We start from the raw sequence: 9402 nt of genomic DNA, 5'->3' as shown, positions 1-9402 counted from the left end.
TTTAACAATATCAATTTTGTACTCTTAATCATTTTCCAAGATTTGACTGATAATTGTATTTAAAAATATATATTTTTAAGAAGACAAAAAGGGATACCTAAATCACTTTAAATGGTTTTTTTAACAAGGATATCAATTTTGTACTCTTAATCATTCTCCAAGATTTGATTGATAATTGTATTTAAAAAATATATTTAAAAAAAAAAGACAAAAAGGGCTACCTATTTAAAAAAATAAAAATAAAGACAAAAAGGGCTACCTAAATCACTTTAAATGTTTTTAACAAGGATATCAATGTGGTACTCTTAATCATTCTCCAAGATTTGATTGATAATTGTATTGAAAACATGTTTTTCTTTAAAAAGACAAAAAGGGCTACCTAAATCACTTTTTAAAAAAATGTAACAAGGATATCAATTTTGTACTCTTAATCATTCTCCAAGATTTGATTGATAATTGTATTAAAAAAATATAATAAAAAAAAGACAAAAAGGGCTATCTATTTAAAAAAATAAAAATAAAGACAAAAAGGGCTACCTAAATCACTTTAAATGTTTTTAACAAGGATATCAATGTTGTACTCTTAATCATTCTCCAAGATTTGATTGATAATTGTATTGAAAACATTTTTTTCTTTAAAAAGACAAAAAGGGCTACCTAAATCACTTTTAAATTTTTTTTAACAAGGATATCAATATTGTACTCTTAATCATTCTCCAAGATTTGATTGATAATTGTATTTAAAAAATATATTTAAAAAAAAAAGACAAAAAGGGCTACCTATTTAAAAAAATAAAAATAAAGACAAAAAGGGCTACCTAAATCACTTTAAATGTTTTTAACAAGGATATCAATGTGGTACTCTTAATCATTCTCCAAGATTTGATTGATAATTGTATTGAAAACATTTTTTTCTTTAAAAAGACAAAAAGGGCTACCTAAATCACTTTTTTAAAAAATGTAACAAGGATATCAATTTTGTACTCTTAATCATTCTCCAAGATTTGATTGATAATTGTATTAAAAAAATATAATAAAAAAAAGACAAAAAGGGCTATCTATTTAAAAAAATAAAAATAAAGACAAAAAGGGCTACCTAAATCACTTTAAATGTTTTTAACAAGGATATCAATGTTGTACTCTTAATCATTCTCCAAGATTTGATTGATAATTGTATTGAAAACATTTTTTTCTTTAAAAAGACAAAAAGGGCTACCTAAATCACTTTTAAATTTTTTTTTAACAAGGATATCAATATTGTACTCTTAATCATTCTCCAAGATTTGATTGATAATTGTATTTAAAAAATATATTTTTAAAAAAAGACAAAAAGGGCTACCTATTTAAAAAAATAAAAATAAAGACAAAAAAGGCTACCTAAATCACTTTAAATGTTTTAACAAGGATATCAATGTTGTACTCTTAATCATTCTCCAAGATTTGATTGATAATTGTATTGAAAACATTTTTTTCTTTAAAAATATAAAAAGGGCTACCTAAATCACTTTTTAAATTTTTTTAACAATGATATCAATTTTGTACTCTTAATCATTCTCCAAGATTTGATTGATGATTGTATTTAAAAAATATATTAAAAAAAAAAGACAAAAAGGGCTACCTATTTAAAAAAAATAGAAATAAAGACAAAAAAGGCTACCTAAATCACTTTAAATGTTTATAACAAGGATATCAATGTTTTACTCTTAATCATTCTCCAAGATTTGATTGATAATTGTATTGAAAAAATGTTTTTCTTTAAAAAGACAAAAAATGCTACCTAAATCACTTTAAAAAAATTCTAACAAGGATATCAATTTTGTACTCTTAATCATTCTCCAAGATTTGATTGATAATTGTATTTAAAAAATATTTAAAAAAAAAAAGACAAAAAAAAAAAAAAGACAAAAAGGGTTATATCAATTGTGTACTCTTAATCATTCTCCATTATTGATAAATGTAACCCATTAAGCCGATTAGAACATGTCGGCCTGGCTTTCATAAATCGACATTTATGTAGAAAAAAAATTAACATGAAAGAGTACTAACAACACTTTCGTTGGTGCTTTATGTGACGTGTGAACATTTAAAAAAATATATCGCTTTGTCTTTTATCACTTCCTGCCTTTCGCTAAACGTGCCCGGACCAACATGGCTGCCGTCACGTTTCACTTTCCAGTGTGGTTGTACTAACACGACGACGACAACGCCACTACCCGGCAATTATGTTTTGCCAAGTCGACTATCTACATTGCGGGGGTTGGGGGAACCAGATTCTAGACCAGGGGAGGCGTTAATTTCGCCATTAGCCGTCCCCTTTCTCCCTCTCTCGCTACGCGTCTCCTTCCCTCCGCTGCGGGTTTTTGTTGAACTCACTTCCAAATAAGGAAGTGAACGTTGGGTCAGTGCACGCGCTTCGGGGGAGGGGTCGGGCCTCGCGACGCTCATTGCCATATAAGGAAACAAGGAGCGCCAAAAACTGGCCATGGCGGGGAGAGAGAGAGAGCGAGAGAGAGAGCGAGCGAGCGAGAGAGAGAGAGACATCATAGAGAAGAGGGCGGCCATAGAGGAGACGACAGACATCATGAGCTTGGTTTGTTGTAACAGCGGAAGACCAAAGACGACGACGGTGACTCAACATTTCTTCACAGCCTTTTGTAAAAAAAACGTGTCACTAGTCACGACAAAAGCTGGAGTCAAAGATGGCCACTTGGAAGAGAAACGTCATGGCGACCTACATTCCATTAAAGAGGAACACAAAGCACCCTTGTGACAGAATGACTACTAAAATAGTGTCCATGTTGTGTTTCTCTACTTGGTGTGTGTTCGCCATTGTTCTCTGCGGAGACCACGCCCCTCATACCTAACAGTCCTTCATAAAGCAAACGGTTTGATCAAAGATTGTTTTATATGACAGGAGTGGGTTTTTTTTATGGACTTGAGTCAAAGATCGTCTATGTCAGGTGTGCCCAACGTTTTGAGTCCAGGGGCCAAAGTGAGAAAAAGAGCAAAATGAGTGAGGAAGGTACCTCATACCCACAATAATTCATCATGAAGTAGTAGAGATTATCACATATTCACATAGCAACTCTGCATCTTTTATGTACATTTTCAACCTAAACACTAAAAATGTCATTTTCTGCAGATTTGTACCATTTCCGAGTGTTGTTCTGTAACCAGTTCCACCAAAGTGAGGAAGGTAGCCTCATGCCCACAATAATTCATCATGAAGTAGTAGAGATTGCCAAGAATCCACTTAGCAACTCTGCATTCTTAATGAACATTTTCAACCTAATCATTAAAAATGTCATTTTCTGCAGATTTTTGCCATTTTCGGGTGTTGTTTTGTAACCAGTTCCACCAAAGTGAGAAAAAGAGCACCATGAGTGGGGAAGGTAGCCTTATACCCGCAATAATTCATCATGAAGCAGTAGAGATTGCCACAAATTCACTTAGCAACTCTGCATTTTTTTGTGTACATTTTCAACATAAACATTAAAAATGTCATTTTCTGCAGATTTTTAAATTTTTCGGGTGTTGTTTTGTAACCAGTTCCTCCAAAGTGAGAAAAAGAGCACCATGAGTGAGGAAGGTAGCCTCATACCCACAATAATTCATCATGAAGTAGTAGAGATTGTCAAGAATTCACTTAGCAACTCTGCATCTTTTATGTACATTTTCAACCTAAACATTAAAAATGTCATTTTCTGCAGATTTTTAAATTTTTTAGGTGTTGTTTTGTAACCAGTTCCTCCAAAGTGAGAAAAAGAGCACCATCAGTGAGGAAGGTAGCCTCATACCCACAACAATTCATCATGATGTAGTAGAGATTGTCACAAATTCACTTAGCAACTCTGCATCTTTTATGTACATTTTCAACCTAAACATTAAAAATTTCATTTTCTGCAGATTTTTACCATTTTCGGGTGTTTTGTAACCAGTTCCTCCAAAGTGGGAAAAAGAGCACCATGAGTGAGGAACGTGCCTCATACCCGCAATAATTCATCATGAAGTAGTAGAGATTGCAAAAATTCATTTAGCAAATCTGCATCTTTTATGTAAATGTTCAACCTAAACATTAAAAATGTCATTTTCTTCACATTTTAGCCATTTCCGGGTGTTGTTTTGTAACCAGTTCCACCAAAGTGAGGAAGGTAGCCTCATACCCACAATTATTCATCATGAAGTAGTAGAGATTGTCACAAATTCATTTAGCAACTCTGCATCTTTTATGTACATTTTCAACCTAAACATTAAAAATTTCATTTTCTGCAGATTTTTACCATTTTCGGGTGTTTTGTAACCAGTTCCTCCAAAGTGAGAAAAAGAGCACCATGAGTGAGGAAGATAGCCTCATACCCACAATAATTCATCATGAAGTAGTACAGATTGTCACAAATTCATTTCCCAACTCTGCATCTTTTATGTACATTTTCAACTAAAACTTTTAAAATGTCATTTTATGCACATTTTAGCCATTTCCGGGTGTTGTTTTGTAACCAGTTCCACTAAAGTGAGGAAGGTAGCCTCATACCCACAATAATTCATCATGAAGTAGTAGAGATTGCCAAGAATTCACTTAGCAACTCTGCATTCTTAATGAACATTTTCAACCTAAACATTAAACATGTCATTTTCTGCAGATTTTTGCCATTTCCGGGTGTTGTTTTGTAACTAGTTCCTCCAAAGTATTTTCTAATATTTTATGCTGCTGCTGTCACATATACTGTATATACTGTAATATTGTACATGGTCATTGGTATATATTGTATATATGTTATAGACATAATATATCTGTATATATATTATTCTGTACACATATTATGTATATATTCGTATATATGTTAGATTTTTTATCGCTATATTAGTCTATTTATACCTGCATTGTCCTTTCCATCCTTACACTTTCATCATTGTAACTGAGCTACTGTGTTGAACAATTTCCCTTGTGGATCATTAAAGTTTGTCTAAGTCTAAGAGCACCATGACTGAGGAAGGTAATAGCCTTATACCCGCAATAATTCATCATGAAGTAGTAGAGATTGTCACAAATTCATTTAGCAACTCTGCATCTTTTATGTACATTTTCAATCTAAACATTAAAAATGTCATTTTCTGCATTTTTACCATTTTCGGGTGTTTTGTAACCAGTTCCTCCAAAGTGAGCAAAAGAGCACCATGAGTGAGGAAGGTACCTCATACCCACAATAATTCATCATGAAGTAGTAGAGATTGCCAAGAATTCACTTAGCAACTCTGCATCTTTTATGTACATTTTCAACCTCAACATTAAAAGTGTAATTTTCTGCATATTTTGGCAATTTTCGGGTGTTGTTTTGTAACCAGTTCCACCAAAGTGAGAAAAAGAGCACCATGAGTGAGGAAGGTAGCCTCATACCCGCAATAATTCATCATGAAGTCGTAGAGATTGCCAATAATTAAATTAGCAACTCTGCATCTTTTATGTAAATGTACAACTAAAACATTAAACATGTCATTTTCTGCACATTTTAGCCGGGTGTTGTTTTGTAACCAGGTCCTCCAAAGTGAGAAAAAGAGCACCATGAGTGAGGAAGGTAGCCTCATACCCACAATAATTCATCATGAAGTAGTAGAGATTGCCAATAATTCACTTCGCAACTCTGCATTCTTAATGAACATTTTCAACCTAAACATTAAAAATGTCATTTCCAGGTATTGTTTTGTAACCAGTTCCTCCAAAGTGAGAAAAAGAGCATAATGAGTGAGGAAGGTAGCCTCATACCCGCAATAATTCACCATGAAGTAGTAGAGATTGCCAATAATTCACTTAGCAACTCTGCATCTTTTATGTACATTTTCAACCTAAACATTAAAAATGTCATTTTCTGCACATTTTAGCCGTTTCCGGGTGTTGTTTTGTAACCAGTTCCTCCAAAGTGAGAAAAAGAGCACCATGAGTGAGGAAGGTACCTCATACCCGCAATAATTCATCATGAAGTAGTAGAGATTGTCACAAATTCATTTAGCAACTCTGCATCTTTTATGTATATTTTCAACCTAAACATTAAAAATGTCACTGTCTTCAGATTTTTACCATTTTCGGGTGTTTTGTAACCAGTTCCTCCAAAGTGAGAAAAAGAGCACCATGAGTGAGGAAGGTAGTCTCATACCCACAATAATTCATCATGAAGTAGTAGAGATTGTCACAAATTCATTTAGCAACTCTGCATCTTTTATGTACATTTTCAACCTAAACATTAAAAAATGTGTTTTCTGCATATTTTCTCCATTTCCGGGTGTTGTTTTGTAACCAGTTCCTCCAAAGTAAGAAAAAGAGCACCATGAGTGAGGAAGGTACCTCATGCCCACAATAATTCATCATGAAGCAGTAGAGATTGTCACAAGTTCACTTAGCAACTATGCATCTTTTATGTAAAATTTCAACCTAAACATTAAAAATGTCATTTTCTGCAGATTTTTACATTTTTCGGGTGTTGTTCTGTAACCAGTTCCACCAAAGTGAGGAAAATAGCCTCATGCCCACAATAATTCATCACGAAGTAGTAGAGATTGCCAATAATTCACTTAGCAACTCTGCATCTTTTATGTACACTTTCAACCTAAACATTAAAAATGTCATTTTCGGGTGTTGTGTTGTAACCAGGTCCTCCAAAGTGAGAAAAAGAGCACCATGAGTGAGGAATGTACCTCATACCCACAATAATTCATCATGCAGTAGTAGAGATTGCCAAGAATTTACTTAGCAACTCTGCATCTTTTATGTACATTTTCAACATAAACATTAAAAAATTTGTTTTCTGCAGATTTTCTCCATTTCCGGGTGTTGTTTTGTAACCAGCTCCTCCAAAGTGAGAAAAAGAGCACCATGAGTGAGGAAGGTACCTCATACCCGCAATAATTCATCATGAAGTAGTAGAGATTGTCACAAATTCATTTAGCAACTCTGCATCTTTTATGTACATTTTCAACATAAACATTAAAAAATTTGTTTTCTGCAGATTTTCTCCATTTCCGGGTGTTGTTTTGTAACCAGGTCCTCCAAAGTGAGAAAAAGAGCACCATGAGTGAGGAATGTACCTCATACCCACAATAATTCATCATGAAGTAGTAGAGATTGCCAAGAATTTACTTAGCAACTCTGCATCTTTTATGTACATTTTCAACATAAACATTAAAAAACTTGTTTTCTGCAGATTTTTACCATTTTCGGGTGTTTTGTAAGCAGTTCCTCCAAAGTGAGAAAAAGAGCACCATGAGTGAGGAAGGTAGCCTCATACCCGCAATAATTCATCATGAAGTAGTAGAGATTGTCAATAATTAAATTAGCAACTCTGCATTCTTAATGAACATTTTCAACCTAAACATCAAAAATGTCATTTTCTGCAGATTTTTGCCATTGCCGGGTGTTGTTTTGTAACCAGTTCCTCCAAAGCGAGAAAAAGAGCACCATGAGTGAGGAAGGTACCTCATACCCGCAATCATTCATCATGAAGTAGTAGAGATTGCCAAGAATTAATTTAGCAACTCTGCATATTTTATGTACATTTTCAACCTAAGCATTAAAAATTTATTTTTCTGCAGATTTTCTCCATTTCCGGGTGTTGTTGTTGCTAGCATCAAAGTGCTAACTTTGTTGTGTGCTAATTGTACGTTTTGTTGTCTAATTCTGCAGCCATACCTTACAGTCATAAAAGTTGGTATTTGAAACATGCTAACTGTATGCATGTTCATGTTAGCGTGCTGAACTTAGCACGCTAACTTTTTGCGCTAGTTTTGCAACCGTTTACCCCAGAGTCATGTAACTTGGTACGTGACACTTGTAAACTGTCAGCATGCTAACGTAAGCATGCTAACATTCAAGTGCTGTATGTACTAATTTTTCTCAAATTCCCCAGCCATACACCTTGGAGTCATATAACTTGGTATGTGACACAAGCTAACTATTATCATGCTCACGTTAGCTTGCTAACGTAAGCATGCTAACATTAAAGTGCTAATTTTCTTTGCTGAATGTACAAATTTTTCTCAAATTCCCCAGCCATACACCTTAAGAGTTATATAACTTGGTATGTGACACAAGCTAACTATTATCATGCTCATGTTAGCTTGCTAACATTAGCATGCTAACGTAAGCATGCTAACATTAAAGTGCTAACTTTCTTTGCTGAATGTACTAATTTTTCTCAAATTCCCCAGCCATACACCTTAGTCATATAACTTGGTATGTGACACAAGCTAACTATTATCATGCTCACGTTAGCTTGCTAACATTAGCATGCTAACTTTTTTTTAGCTATTTTTGCTATCGTTTCACCCAGAGTCATAAAACTTGGTATGTGACACTTTTTACCTGCAGTTGCAAACTCTATCATGCTCGCAAGCTAACTTAAGCATGCTAACTTGTTCTTCTAATTTTTCCTATTTCCGCAGCCATATACCTTTGAGTCATATAACTTGGTATATGAAACATGCTGACTGTTATCACGCTATCGTTAGCACACATGCTACGTGTTATCATTTTTGTGTAAACATGCATTTTTACAGTGTACAATTAAATGGATAACTCACTTTAAAATGATAAGTCAATCAGATATTAAAAAAAAAGTGTAATGTATGATAATATATTATTTATTGCATTGTTAGGAAACACAAATAATAACTAATAGTTTGTATTATCACAGATAACTTCTTTCAAACCTAAGCTTATACAAATTGAACTAACATTACATCATTACCATTAACATTAAATTATTACAGATTTATTGATAAGTACATTCCCTTTATAAATTCAAACACATTGAATTAAATTATTCAATAAAATGTAATATTTCCTACATTATTAGATAATATTAAAGTTTAATGTATATACAATTGCATGCAGTCGGAGTATATTTTCGGTCAAAACAGAAAGACGGGAAATATTTAGTAAAATAAAAATAAAAAATGTACTTGACTGCAAACAGGCTGGTCAAAGATCCTTTATACATGACAGCAGCACTGTTTTTAAGGCCCTGCTGCAAACAGGCTAGTCAAAGATATGCATATGTTCCTTTTTGACTGTACTTGAATGTATAATAGACTGTATTTCTATTATTCACATGTGAATAATGCTGTATAAGACTGTATTTATATTATTCACATGTGAATAATGCTGTATAATAGACTGTATTTATATTATTCACATGTCAATAATTCTGTATAAGAGACTGTATTTATATTATTCACATGTGAATAATGCTGTATAATAGACTATTTATATTATTCACATGTGAATAATGCTGTATAATAGACTGTATTTATATTATTCACATATGAATAATGCTGTATCATAGACTGTATTTATGTTATTCACATGTGAATAATGCTGTATCATAGACTGTATTTATGTTATTCCCGTGTGAA

The sequence above is a fragment of the Nerophis lumbriciformis genome, linkage group LG36 (genome assembly GCF_033978685.3).
Source record: "Nerophis lumbriciformis linkage group LG36, RoL_Nlum_v2.1, whole genome shotgun sequence".
Classification (NCBI taxonomy): Eukaryota; Metazoa; Chordata; class Actinopteri; order Syngnathiformes; family Syngnathidae; genus Nerophis; species Nerophis lumbriciformis.
The sequence above is the reverse complement of the archived record's forward strand: the minus strand, read 5'-3'. Positions refer to the sequence as shown.